The following is a 14,973-nucleotide window of genomic DNA, read 5'->3' as shown; positions in this document are numbered from 1 at the left end:
GTGAGGTAGGGAAGACAATGGTATATCCTTTATAATTTACTATGCAGACTAAATAAAATCCCTAAAGATCTGAGGTCTGCACTTACCTTTTAATAGTCATTTAAACTATTATTAACACTATTTTGCAAGGCTAATAAAACTGGATATGAATTTCAGATCTTAAAGTTACTTGCTTCATAATGAAAGGGAATCACCCACAGAAAGGAGGCAGTCTGCTGTTCCCTGAAGAGAGCTAATTCCATAGGGATACATAATCAACCATTTGGTAACATGAGCCCACAGAAATTAATGAATTGTAGGACTATGTACATATTAGAAACAAATTAAATGCTAATTCAAGGGATATGTGCTGTGAAGGCAACACAAAGTGATCCAGTGGGAATCCGAGGAGAGTGGGACACATTCTTCTCTGCAAATTCTGTTCACTATTGGACAAATCAACCATTTGGTAACATGAGCCCACAGAAGTTAATGAATTGTGGAACTATGTACATATTAGAAACAAATTAAATGCTAATTCAAAGGATATGTGCTGTGAAGGCAACACAAAGTGATCCAGTGGGAATCCGAGGAGAGTGGGACACATTCTTCCCTGCAAATTCTGTTCACTATTGGACATAGAAGAGACTAGGAATATTCCTCATCTTCCAAATCATAAGTTAAATATCTATCATAAGATTTATAATTTTACAGTAATTACAAAGTTAGTGGAAAACTCCATCTTTACCCTTTAATTTTTTTTTGAGCTCATGTCTATGATGTTGCCTCTACATTCATTTTCAAAAATATAGTTGAAAGGTGGTCAGAGCCTGGAGCTTCAGTTAACAGGCAATATCAGAGACCTCTAAATAAATAATAAATGACAAATAGACAGATATCCACATTGAACAGCATTAACACTGGAGATGATTTGAGCTGTAGGCATAGCAACAAGATCAGTAGAGAGGCTCCAACCTTGCCCATTGTCTTACTTAGCATTATTACTGTATGATGAAGCACCATGACCAAAGCAAGTTGGGGAGGAAAAGGTATATTTAGCTTATACTCCACATCACTGTTCATCATGCAAGGCAGTCAGGCAGGAACACAAACAGGGCAGAATCCTTGAGGCAGTAGCTGATGTGGAGGCCATGGAGGATGCTGCTTACTGGCTTGCTCCTCATGGCTTGCTCAGCCTGTCTTCTTATAGAACACAGATTCAACAGCACAGGGGATGGTACCAACCACAGTGGTCTGGGCCCTTTTCCAGCAATCATTGATTAAGATGACTGATCTTGTGGAGGCATTTTCTCAATTGAGGCTCCCTCTTCTCCATTTATTCTAGCTTGTGTCAAGCTGACATAAAACGAGCCAGCACAACCATGGGCATGTAAGTTCACTCACCTGTGATAATACAGAACGGGGTATTATAAGAATGAAATAACTCCACTCATAACAGTCATAACAATGCTAGAAAGTGAAAGTGGGAAAAAACTTAACATAATTTCACCACAGAAAACAAGCACCATGTACGGCAGCACAATGCCACAGCAGACTGTTCACATGACAGTGAAGGTCGTATAAAAGAACAAGGGAGATAAACATTTCTGAGAGCATCATGGTATTCCTCATTCTACAGCACAAAGCATCATTCATATGGTTTCAGCCATCCTCATGTGCGACCAGGCACAAGAAAGTAGCACATACAAGTATTCACAGTACATATAACTTGATAGTAGTAGCAAATGATAACAACGATAGCTGTGCTATTGGTTTTTGTATTTACTGAATCATGCTTGTTTATCGTTATTTTAGAATGAACTATTTATTAATAACACCATTTACTGTAAAATAGTAGGTTGTGTTGTTTGGACAGCAGCCTCATATATCTTATGTTTGATTCTACTCATGCTCCTCTACATCCCCAGAATCAAATCTGGGTCCAGAATCAAATCTGGGTCCCGCAGCACGCTAATCAATCATTCTACCAACAAGCCACACCCCAGCCTACCCAGTGTCTGCATTGCATAATTTTTCTCTTGAACTTTATGTAATCTTGGGTTGTCAGTCAGTCAGTTAGCATAGATACAATGGAATATTATATAATGTCTGCATGTATACCCTGTTCTTCCAGCCGGGTTTGTGTAACTATACTAGTTATACTTAATGGCATTGTCTAATAAAGCATTTTTCGCAAAGTTTCCACTTCTTTTAAGTGTTGTGACTGTAGAGCAGCTTTAAACATGCACACTCACACGCGCACACACACACACACACACACACACACACACAGAGAGAGAGAGAGAGAGAGAGAGAGAGAGAGAGAGAGAGACCACCATTCTTGTTTGCCATATTTTAAATTAAAAACTGTAAATTTGAGTCTAGGAATATATCTCAGTAAGAAAAGTGCTTGTTGCTCAAGTGTGAGAGTCTGGATTCAATCTTACACACACATATACAAAATTATAAGTTTTATTAGGGTTCTTCAAACTTTGACATTGTGATTATTTTCAGAGAACTTACAAAACCCAAGCCCTGGGAATGGATCAATATATCCCACAGACCAGCACTAAACTCTGAGGCTGAGGAAGCAAACAGCCTCCCTCCCTTCTTGAAGAGCAGCTGTTTATCAGTGTGTGTTATAGCTGCTCAGGTGGTCCTCATTTGCCTGACTTACCTGTGATCCTGCTCCCTGAAACCCATGTTTCCTCCTCACTCTGTCCTTTATTGGTTATTATGCAAAACTCTGAGAAATCAGTGAGCAAATTAGAGTCCCTCATGCCAAGCTTGAATTAAATGGAACCTCAAATGTAGTTGTCTCTTCCATTATATCTGATGTTTAAATTAGTATTTACAGATCATTCTCTTTGACCTCTATATCACATAGAAATCTAGCCCTTGTACTAAAGGAATTTGGCCTCACAAACAAGGTTTGTATATTCTCATATGTTTCAATGAAAGAGATCCTTATGTTGGAGGGATAGCGATCTTTTAATAAGAGTAACAGATACACATATAGAAGAGTTTGCTTATGTGCAGCCCACATGATTCTACATATAATGATTCGACAACAATCTTCAACAACCTTGACGCACCCGAAGGAGGTCCACAGATCACAGATGGAACATCATGGCTACACAGAGAAGCTCTGAGAAGCTTCCTGGAGCTCACTGTTGTCAGAGCAAGCAGAGTTATCGCTGCCACTCCAATGCTAAAGTCACCAAAAGAAAAACATAAAAAGTGAAGAAAAGTATTTTTGGAAAATTACTTTGAAATTATCGTATATTTAAACATTCTGAGCCTGTGGAGTGATTATACCCTTTTATCAAAAGATCCGTCTGTGCCCCAGTTATGCCCCTCCATTACATTCTAATCGAGGTTAAAACTCCTTCAGTCAGAATCTATGCCTCACATTGACCTGTAAGGCATACATTTAGTAGACAGTAATAAAATAACCATTTCTATTCACAGATGTGTGAAATTTGACTTAAAGTGAACTGTTGATAAATTGTGAAGTTTGTTAATGTACTACTTGTTTTCACTCTGATTTCATAGAATTTCACCACAGTTCTTCCATATAATTTAAACACCAGCTGAATTAAGCAGTAAAAGAAATAGAATTAAGATTTGTAAGACTGCATGCTCAATTAAGAACTTTGCAAGGTCTGCTGAGTAGACATGTGTGCTCTAACTTAGGTAAGAACTTGTCTCCACATTTTGTGATGGCTCGTAATTCAACTTCCCCTTAGCTTCACTTTCTCTACCCAAAGTAAATCATCTTTGCTTGCATCATGTCTGAGGCATATACTGCAGTGACTCATAAGGTGACAGTTATGAAGAACTAAGAGTACATTTAAAAAGAGTACAGGTAGTTCAGATGGAAGGAACCAGAAGAGGAAACAGACATAGAAAGAATAAAGAACTAGTCAATCACATGTCAGAAAGAGAACACCAAAATGAAATGTATTTAGCTGTGTTGCTAAAGATACACAGAGCATACGTACCAACTGTGGCACATAACATTGCCCAACATGCATCATATCAAAACATCTGTAAGGAGAGTTATGACCATTGGCTACTTCATATCCTTTTAAGAAATTTGAAGTATATTGGTATTCTGATCTTTACTTAATGACTTCAGTGCATGTTCCTAATAAGGAATTATGATCTCATTTTGTGGGTTCAAATTAAAGGTAAACTGATTCCTAGCAAGAGTTATTTATAAAGTTAATGCCCACATTTCTCATTCTTTATTGAAAATCTACATAGTAGACTAACCTGCACATAAAGGCTTAGGATAAAACCATTGCCATCTCCCTCTCTCCCCATCCACCTGCTTGTTTTCTATGAGAGGCAGCTAGGGGCTGGCTAGGTATGGGAGGGAGGTGAGGGGAGTTGGAAGGAGTAGAGGGAGGGGAATGGTGATCAGGATATACTACATGAAAAAAATATTTTTAATAAAGGAAAAAGTAATGATCTTTTTATCCTGTATTATAAGAAACTTTTTGAATAAATGCACAATATAGTAAATGTAAACCTTTGCCTTTGTAAACCTTGTCTCAAATGCTTATGGACAGAAGTGGCTAAAAATTCTATATAGAAATATAAACTAGATATGTTTAGGGATAGGACTTAATCTGCATATAAGATTAATTTCTTGTTTACCTTACACAAATAACTGAAGGTAATTTTATTAAAAATGATTGTTTAGCCACACAGTGACTATGATATACAACAAGAATGTTAGTGTAAATTTACCAGTTTGACTGCACTTAAATACTTCAAATTTTGGTGCATTAAAGATTTCAGATATTCAGAGAATCCATGTTGCATGTATATGAGATTTGAGTTTTGTTATAAAATTCCCATTTTCAATAGGTATTGATGTGCTCCACAGCACTATGAGAATTACATGAGTTAAAACTTACTGCTTCAGAGTTCCATATACAAACAAACCTTTACATAGGTGTCACAATATGCTGTGAATGTAACAGCTTTTTATATTTTCACTACTATATTTTAAATTAAATCGGATTTTCTTCTTTTAATATGTGCTTACATGGACAGACATGAGACAGAAACAGTGTTAATAATTACGAAGCTTTTAAACGACTGAATATGATTGTTACCTGTAGAAAAGTTGTCTATTCACAATGTTGATTGCAACCCCTGTGACCTATTTGTCACTCACATAATGTTAGAGAATTAGATCACTTACAATAAATACATTTCCTCAGTCTTTTGTTAACAAATGACATTATGTATAATTAAAGGTAAAAACGCTTGACAAATTTCATTTATAGACATACAATGCAAAAAAATTTACAATAAAGCTTGCATATACTTGTTGGAAAAAAAATGGTTAGACACCAAGGCTCACAAAACCATCATTCCTTGCCCAAAGTTAGAAAGCACTGGGACTAAGGCCACATGTCTGTTTCCCTTATAAGACTAAATACTTTTCCATGTTCAAGGGTCATTACAAATAGCCTCAAGAAGCTGGGCCATGGTGGCGCACACCTTTAATCCCAGCACTCGGGAGGCAGAGCCAGGTGAATCTCTGTGAGTTCAAGGCCAGCCTGGTCTACAGAGTGAGATCCAGGACAGGCACCAAAACTACACAGACAAACCCTGTCTCGAAAATAAAAAAAAATTTTAAAAAGTCTCAAGAAAACAATGAAAAGATTCTACTATAAAGTTTAACCATGTGATGTTTGGTTTAAATTGTCAACCTGGCACAATCTAGAATCACCTACAAAATCTCAATGAGGGATTATCTAGATTAAGTTGGCCTGTAAGCGTGCTTACAGAGAATTATTTTGATTATTAGTTGAAGTGGAAGATTTAGCCACGGTGGGTAGCATCATTCCCTAGGCAGGGTATGTTGGCTTATGTAAGGCTTAGAAAAACATGCAAAAAAAGACAGAAAGACTATAAGGCCACTGGTGATGGTTGATTCCAAGGAAACAGTGTCTTCCAGACACTGCAGCAGTGATTTACATATGACCTCATTGGAGACTGGAGCAGCACACACAGGTCCTGCACAGGTTCAAGCCAGACAAAATCTCAGCACTGAAAGGGGGAAGTGGACACAAAGCCTCATCCATTACCAAGAAACTATTTGTAATTAATACCTGCTGGCAAGGGAAAAACATCAATTTTCTACAATAGCGTCTCACTGGATATATCAACTGTACTCCAGGAAAGGTTCCATGCCCAGGAGTAGTTGGTCAACATAAAACAAAGTCAATGTTTTGTTGCTGTTTAGGGGAGGACTTTTTGTTTCTTTTGACATGTTTTGTCTTACCTTTTTTGGCTTGTTTGTTTTCTTTTCCTTTCTGGGTTTTTTTTTTTTTTTTTTTGAAAGAAAAAGAACATGAAGTTGGATGGATAGGGAGGTGGGGAGGATCTGGAAGAAGTTGAGAGAAGTGAAAACATGATCAAACTATATTGTATAAAAAATTTCACCACCAAGTCTCTCTTTTTAATTTTATTTTTATTGTCAAGACAATTATATATATTTAAGGGGTGCAGACTGGTATATGTATCTGATGTGGACTGGTTACTAAGCTAATGAGCATCTATCCTATCACTTGTCATTTCTGCTATGAAGCATATGAAATTGTCTTCCCTATTATCTTAACCTTCTGTGCTATATACCTCAAACATTTTACACCTGTGCACCTGAAGTTTTGTACATTTTCACATTCCCTCTCACCTACTTCCTCATTTCCAGCACCCCATAATCACCATTGTACCCCCACACATCCATTGTTTAGTCTCTCTATGTAAGTGAGATCACATAGCAGTCATCTTTCTGTGTCTGGTATATTTCCACTTAGCATAAAATCTTTCATGTCCGTCTATGCCATCACACATGACAGGTTCCCTTTCATTTCATATGGATAGAGATATATCTTATTTTTAATCATTCATCCACTGATGAGGACTTGGGTTGATGATTCAGTATTAACACTATTTTGAACAGTGTCCTATAATGGAAGTGAGATGCTGGGATTGCACACATTGACTTCATTTCCTTTGGATACACAAACAGAAATAGAATAATTGGATCATATGTTTGTTCTATTTTTAGATTTTTGAGAAACTTACATCGTATTTTCCCTAATGTATATATTAATTTACAATCCCACAGAGTTTGCAAGTGTTACATTATGGTCAATCATCAACTATTTCGATAATGTCCTCTCTAACTGAAGAGGGGAGGAGTCTCATTGTGGCTTTAATTTGTAGATTCCTAGTGATTAGTGATGTTCAGCAGATTGTTGGCCTTCTAAATTTTATTCGAGGAAAAGTCTTTGCTCATTTAAAATAGTCCATTTGTTTTTTTGCCAACAAGTTGTGTTCTTTATGTTTTGGGTATTAACCACCTCTTGCTAGGTACATTGTTTGCAAATACTTACCCGTCTCTGGAGCTTCTGTTGACTGTTTTGTTCTGCTATACAGAAGCTTTGTACTTTGACACAGTCTAGTCTACCATGTTTTGGTTTTGGCATGCCCATGCCCCCAAGCTCTTACCTAAAAGGCCAGTTTCTAGATGAATGTCATAGTCTTTCTCCTCTGTGTTCTAGCCATCTTATAGTTTCAGGTCATACATGTAAGTTCTTAATCCATTTCATTTGAGTTGGCTTCCTGGAGCCATCCATTTGGGATGAATCTTTCTTGTACTCTGTCTTCATCTGCTTTAGTTAATTTCCAGTGGAAGCATGTCTGACCCTGTTTGGTATTTGGCTCTTGATAACTCCACTTTGTCCCACTAGAGGACTCCTGAAACAGCTTTAATGCTTATTCCATTGAGCAGCAGTGAACTCCAGCTACAACTTCAGATGATCTTTCCTTAAATCAAGGCAGAATAAAACTAAACTGTTATTCGTGATCTTTCTATGACACACACAGCTTCAGTGTTAGCAGCAATATATTCAAATGTGAGCAGAAATTCTATTTAGATCCCATGTCTTGTGCTTTTGCATTGATTTTTCATAAAGAGTGACTTTCTATTCTTCTTCCCCCTCGGTGTCCAGCTAGAAATGACTCTGTCTTACCCAGAGAATTGCCTGAAGTTACCTCTGCAGTGCAGTGCAGTTTTATCAAGTTTAACAGAAAACTGAAAAAATTCTCATCAACTGGAGATGACAGAAAGGAGCTACGACTCGCTGTCATCCTGAGGGAGACAATGCAGTTTCAACAGTTCTTGTAAGAAAAGCTATTCAAAATCCCTGGCTGGTCAAGTGGTTCTGATTAAGAAGTTTCAAGCACAGAATAAAAATCAAAACTTACTTTTCTATTTTTCTTTTAACAGATGCAAGAAACTTCTGAATTGCTTAAAACTCCAGGAACACTGAGGCGAAGGCTAGAAGACAGTTGAGCGTATTAAGGTGCTTGCTGCTAACTCTGACAGCCTGAGTTTTCTCCCTGGGACACACATGTTGGAAAGCCAAAACTGACTCTCACAAGTTGTCCTATGACCTCTGTGCCCCTAGACTCATAAAATAACCAAATAAAATTCTATTTTAAAAAAAAGAATGAGATGAGATTATTGTTGGAAACATCCAAGAAATTCTCTCAGCTGTATAACCTCTCTAAAAACACACAAGAGCAAATCCTATTTCCAGAAAAATGTTGATTAGACGAGCTGTCAGGGATCCACCCCCAGATTGGTAGGCCACACATCATTCTGTTTAGATGTGCTGGATGCCCCATTTCGAAATGTTTCCATGTAAGTAATAAGAAAGCCACCTTGTGTGATTTCTGGACAATTTTCCTTCAGTTCTAAAGAGCAAGGGACAGCCAGTCTTCACAGTTGTTTATTTTCTCCTTAGAAAACTTGTTCCAAGCCTCATCCTTGGTGTGTCTGAACAGTACACAGCAAGAGATTTGCCAAGTTGTAAACCTGCTTTTAGATTTGAAACATTCAATGCATACTTCCAAAGCTGATTTGCTAAAAGTGCAATGAAAATGTCAGCCCGCATCCACTTCTTGTGGTGAACTTACAATTATGTAACATAATACACTGTACAGAGGCAGTTTGCCTTTGAAAATTTGACCTGATTTTGCTTCCATTTCATCTTATAATGAATAAAAAAAATATAATTATGAAAATAATTATTCACAAGACAGGTTCACTGAGAAGGCTTTGTGTTGACCTGTGATTTTCAGCTAAACTAACATGAAAGGGAACACATCATGATTCCAGCCTTTGAAGAGAGGAACAGACTTCATTCCTACAGCTCCAGGAACTGAAGACCTGCAGGAGTGGAATGATGTCCGGAGGTTCATGACTCCTGTAGTGTGAACCATATCACAGGCAAAGTCCAGTGCCACACAGAGCACTTCGTCCATTCTGCATCATTTATAAACTGTCCTTTTATGAAAAACAGTATTCTTAATGAGCTGTAGACTCACTTTACAAATTAATTATGGAGTAACTCCAATTTTAAATGAGAAGTAATGTCAAAGTACAAGGTAAGTCACTGCCTCTGGCTTTTGCTTCTCCGTCTGCTGGGTGACTGAATGCCCACTTGAATGCCAGCTTTCCACTCATCATTTCGGTCACTCCATCTGGATTGCTTTCACAGGCAAATGTTTTAATAGAAGAGGTTTCAGCTGGAGATCATTTGCTATCAGGAAACTAAAAATTAAAGATGACAAACAAGGATTAGAGTTATCAAGGAGGAAAAAAATTATTATTTTGTAATGAATTGATGAAACTGTTTAGCAAACATAAAAGCAATTTTATTTTAAGATGCTTCAAGCATCACCATGGGTGAAGAGCCTGGACATGTTATAGAGGATGGCATGAGGGTTATAGCATATTTCCTGGCCACTGCAGAAGGTCACAGCTAACATCCTTACATTAACAACAAGCCACAGGCTGACAAGAAATAAATGTAACAAACGCATTTGATAATAATCTCTATGTCTGTGTGTATGGCATATGTCTGTATGTGTGTTCATGTGGGCGTATGTACATGTGTGTGCATGTCCAAGGTCAACAGTGGGTGTCTGCCTCCGTCATTCTCCATTTTATTTCTCTGAGACAGGGTCTTTCACTGCACACAGAGCTCACTGATTCAGAAGGCGGGGCTGACAGGCCAGTGAGGACCATTGATCTTCCTGTCTCACCTCAGCTGCTGAAGTGACAGAAACACATGCCTGGCCTTACTCTGGGTGCTGAGGAGTTGAACTTTGGCCCTCATGCTTGTGCCACGGGATTTACTCTCTGGGCCATCCCCCTAGCCCCTGATCACAGTTTTATATGACATATGAGCATCGGATCAAAGGTCAAATGTTCAAGGTGGCTGTTCATTTTTCTGTCTGGATTCAGTGAAACACTGACCGCCATTTAGAAATGTGATGAGACAAAAGCGCTGCGCAGTGACAAGGTGAAGGTAGGGTTCCAGCCGTTCCTCCTGTTGACAGGCTCCTGGACGTGGTAAGGAGTGCCGCTCTCTCCTGAGTAGGAGGCATGGGACCTTTAGAAGGAGGATTGTCAGTGCTCTACATCCGACAAGCTATGTTGGAGAATTTCTAAGGTCAGTGCTAACACAGCAAGATGGAAGAAAAATGGAAATAATATTTTAGGCTTTACTGTTTGGTTTGCAGAAAAGACACTTGGAATTTTACAACCCCCACCCTCAAGTAATTTTCTAGAAAAGAAATTCTAGTTTCTATGGCTTGCTTTAAGGCGAGGAAGGGGATCAGGGAAAAGGAAGACAAGAAATCAGACAGATTTCACATTTTGAGGCCTATTTCTGAGGTCTTCTGATGCCCAGCTTTAGAAAGCCTAAACAACGAGAGGGAGCTTGAGAATAGGACTGGGGTGGAGCCCGTGGTTTATACAAACTCACGTTTGACCTGAACATCATTCAATTTCCACATCCGTAAGAGGTGGGTAGACATCTATTTCCTAGGATTCTTGGGAAACACGAATCAGATATTTTGTAAAACTGTGTTAATCACGTACACAATTGCTAGTAAAAAGATTTTTAAAAAAGCCCTTTACATCTGTAGTCAAATGTCCTATGTATTATTATATTTAAAGCCAGAGCTCAGCACATACTAAACATTCAAGAAAATCCTTTGGAATTGTTTTATATACATATACATATACATATACATATACATATATACATATATGAATATGAATACATATATATATATATATTCATGAGGTAAATGTCTTCTGGCTATCCATGCACCACAGAAGTGCCAAACCTCCTTTTCTATGATGCTCTGCTCGAGTGTGGTCCTACTGGAGACATCCTCGTGACTGCTTCCTCCCCTGGCGCTGCGTTGGAACCTGTGTGGGCTGTTTCTCTAGGAATGAATCACAGCTGACTGAACAGCAGGCGAATCAGTTCAGGAATCAATCTCATCAAGGCCGTGCACTCGAATTTAACGGTCCCCATAAAAATTCATTCCACTGATGAAGTGCGAGATTACTTTTCAAAATAAGCAGCCAATTCCTTACCCCAGTCACGTGTTCAGCTGAGTCAACAAAGCATGTTCCTCCACCCCAGCACGATGTCATCCTCACAGACTGTATTTGCTGTGATTGTGCATAGATATTGCTATGTCGTGTTATTTTGATTTTAAACTCAAACTTTCTGTAAATATTTCTGTTTTTTGTGGAAAGAGGAAGTTAGCATTGCTCATAAAAAAGGCCCAAGAAAAAGCAAAACTTTTCCCCCAGGCACTCCGCAGGGAGTACAGACCTACAAAAGCCTCCTTGTCTTTAGAATCAGAAACGGGATGATACTGATCCTCTACTTGAGTGGTCCCAAGTGATTATTCAAACTGCAGATTAGGTACCTCATTTCCTGCAGCACCTCGGGGCTCCTTATCAGGTCTGCATCTGCTCCAGTGATCAGCATTTTGGCAAGTTCCAATTGTTGCTGATTTATCAATTCGAAGTCCACACTTGAAGAACAGGTAAAGGAAAAGAAAAGAGCTGAACCACATTCAGTATCTTTCCTTAACAAAAGTGAGTTCAATGGATCTACATTTCTCGAGCTGGAAGTCCAGCTCGAATAGAGAGATATAGCTTGGGAGGCGCAAGTGATACCACATGACTGGAAGTCCTCCATAGGACAGGAAAACTCATGGGGCCAGGGCCCTTTAGCGGCACCTCCTAGCTTTTGAATCCAGTAGTCTGCAACCCCTGGAAATTCCTAATGGAGCCTTCCCAGGAAGTCAGCTTAGCATGGGGACTCTGGCAAGGGAGGGATTTACTTTCCAGCCACCTTGCCGGAGCTGGAACAGTAAAAGAAGCAGAACCAAACACAGATGGTCGTTCTGGAACACAGCTGGGGCCTATGGGAAACAGTGGAGCCCATCAGAACCGGAACCCTGAAACTCAAGGCTGGAAGTTAGTCGGAAGGTCCTTGAGCCCATGGACAGATAATATCAGTATCCCATGTCTTCAGCAGTAAAAAAGCCACATGTTAAAGTGACTCCTATTTCCATTGCACGAACATAATGCTTTACCTGCACAACTGGTTAAACTGGTTAAACTGGTTGTGTCATTTCTCAGCTTAAAATTTAACTGTAGTGTGTTCAATACAATTCTAGTTCTACATGCAAGCTTCTGCCTTGGCCCTTTGCTACTCAGCTGTCCTTGTACCAGCAGGAGCATAACCTGAGAACCTTCTAGAAGTCAGCCGGCCAGGCTCTCCCCTGGCTCCCTGTGCACATCGTAGTCAGATAAGAACTGCTTCATTTTAACCACTGTCTTTCTTGGATCCTTTTAGCTATCTATAATCAGTGTGTCTGGATCATAAATATTGAATGCCAGCCTCCACTATCATGCCAGGTGCAAACGCTACTTCAGAATCAACATTCTGTTCTCAGAGATGTTTATTACTTTTTATGTCATTAACACCAACTGGCTCTTCATAGGAAGCCCAGAGAGAACTATCCTCAAAGTCGAGAATGAGAACATGACTCTTGTTCAGTAGCAGTAACAGCAGTAAGCAGAGACAGCGCTCCCCAGCCCCCAATCCTACACAGGCTCTGGGGCCTCTGCTGCTATAAAAGCCTTTCAGTGGAACATCGATTGCCTCCAACTGCTAGCAATTGTCTGCTCAGAATTACCTAGGATGGCACTTAGAAGAGAGCAGGGCTGTAAATTTTAGCACCTGCTCCTACTTCAGTGATGGTACTTCATCCAGAGTAAAAACAGTGTCAAAAGTACATTAAGCCTCAGTGACACATCATGTATACTCTGCTGCACTTGTGGAGAAAGGCATCATGCTACACTCGCCTAGGCAACAAAAGTTACATGATGAGAGGTGTACACATACTAAGGAGCATGGACTCCGGGGAAAACTGGAGCCTATATTTTCTAATCTCTATATTTTACATACATGGTATTGATAACTACTAAGGAAAGTATTGAAGTAGGGTAAGAAGTCTCAAAAGTGTAACACATCACCTGAGTGGTGTCTGTGTGTGTGTGTGTGTGTGTGTGTGTGTGTGTGCATGTGTGCACTGTGTATATGCATGATGTGTGTGTGTGTGCATGCTTGTATACATGTGTGAATGTGGGCTCATATATATGTGCGTGTGTTTGTGTGTACTGTGTATGTACATGATGTGGTGTGTGTGCGCACTTATATATGTGTGTGCTCATATATGTATGTGCATGTGTGTGTGTGTACATGTATGTGTGTATGTTCACTCTTTCATTTTCTATTTTAGTTCTCTCATAGTACTGGGAAGGCTGCAGTTAATACATACAACTTGAATACCCAAGACTAGCCTGTGAGTACAAGTGTTGTAATGACCTAATGTCAGTGGTTCTCATCCCATCTGACAATGTGACCTCATACTGATTCAAAGTGTCCCTGGAATTCCTAGAAGTCACAGATGTTTTTCACAGACTCTGTGGCACTAGTATGACAGGACTCTGCAGTTCCTCTGTGAGTTCCTCCACTGTCAGTGACAGGACTGAGGACTGAGGGTACCTGCAAGGTGGCAAGGCTACAGTGCCTCTGATGACAGAAAAGGTGCCATTGGTAGACACTTAGCAAAACTGTTCTCCTGGTTTTCATGGAATCTACTCCCTGGTGCTATGGGGCACAAATCCAGTATGCAGATGCCACCCACATTCAATTCTCATTTCCCTCTGCTGATGACAAACCTTTTAATAGGCTGGGACCCGTACAGCCTGACTCTTCCCTTCCTGCCAGCATCCTCTGGGATGGCGCTCTGTCTGTCTGCATCTGAACAACACTGTGAGATAAATGAGAAGAGCCTTCAAACCCAATGGTTTGAAACAAGATGATAACTAATGAGCACTGCCCACAGGTTTTCAACTCTCTTTTGGAAAAAGCTAGCAATGTCCAGAACAAGTTTACTGAACTGTATGAATAACATTAAATAGAAAATTAAGGGATGAAAAACCACAACGCCTGATCAAAATTTTAGTGCTATATTTTCCATTCAAATATAATTTATAAGATAAATTGGACTTGATTTGAAACTTTGTTTACTTTATAAAAATTGTTGGCTTCAGTATGTCAGTCATACATAGATAGTAAGAAAGAAAATAGGAAGTGAATGTTACCCAAATGTAAAATCGTTAACAGTACTATCAAAATTTAACATGCGGCTTTTGTCTATAAACATTTTACTCATTGCACCATGAACTTTAAGTCACAGAGAACTATGAGAGAAGAATCATGGGGAGAGTCACAGGGTTTCTGAAAGAATTAACTTTAAAATAGATATAGTTTTGAGAAAATGGGGGAAACTTCCAAAAGAGAAGGAATTGAAAATGACTATTGGGAAATGTGCCAATTAAATGCATCAAATATTGAAAAAAGAAATAGAAAATTTTAAAAGGAAGGTAGACAAGTGAGAAGGTTATTTGTGGTGGTGTTAGGATGGATAAGGGATATTAGAAAGCATAATAAGTCAATTATCCATTAAAAAATGTGAGGCATTTCTCAGTCCCAGCAAGCTGACACTGGA

At 39.1% G+C, this 14,973-nt stretch overlaps 1 long non-coding RNA gene across 1 annotated transcript in view; it reads right to left on the bottom strand.

Annotated features, from left to right (window-relative positions):
• Positions 1 to 325: 325 nt before the first annotated feature.
• Positions 326 to 14,973, bottom strand: part of LOC128096942 (uncharacterized) — a 267,925-nt gene continuing 253,277 nt past the window's right edge. The window contains exons 6-9 of the long non-coding RNA XR_008213774.1: positions 10,337 to 11,919; positions 7,519 to 9,628; positions 3,075 to 3,190; positions 326 to 1,383 (exon numbers count right to left, since the gene is read on the bottom strand). This is a non-coding gene — a long non-coding RNA (uncharacterized LOC128096942). The remainder of the gene's footprint in view (positions 1,384 to 3,074; positions 3,191 to 7,518; positions 9,629 to 10,336; positions 11,920 to 14,973) is intronic.

The sequence above is a fragment of the Peromyscus californicus genome, unplaced genomic scaffold (assembly GCF_007827085.1).
Source record: "Peromyscus californicus insignis strain IS unplaced genomic scaffold, ASM782708v3 Scaffold_5__1_contigs__length_169319896, whole genome shotgun sequence".
NCBI lineage: Eukaryota > Metazoa > Chordata > Mammalia > Rodentia > Cricetidae > Peromyscus > Peromyscus californicus.
This window is presented reverse-complemented; position numbering and strand designations above follow the sequence as displayed.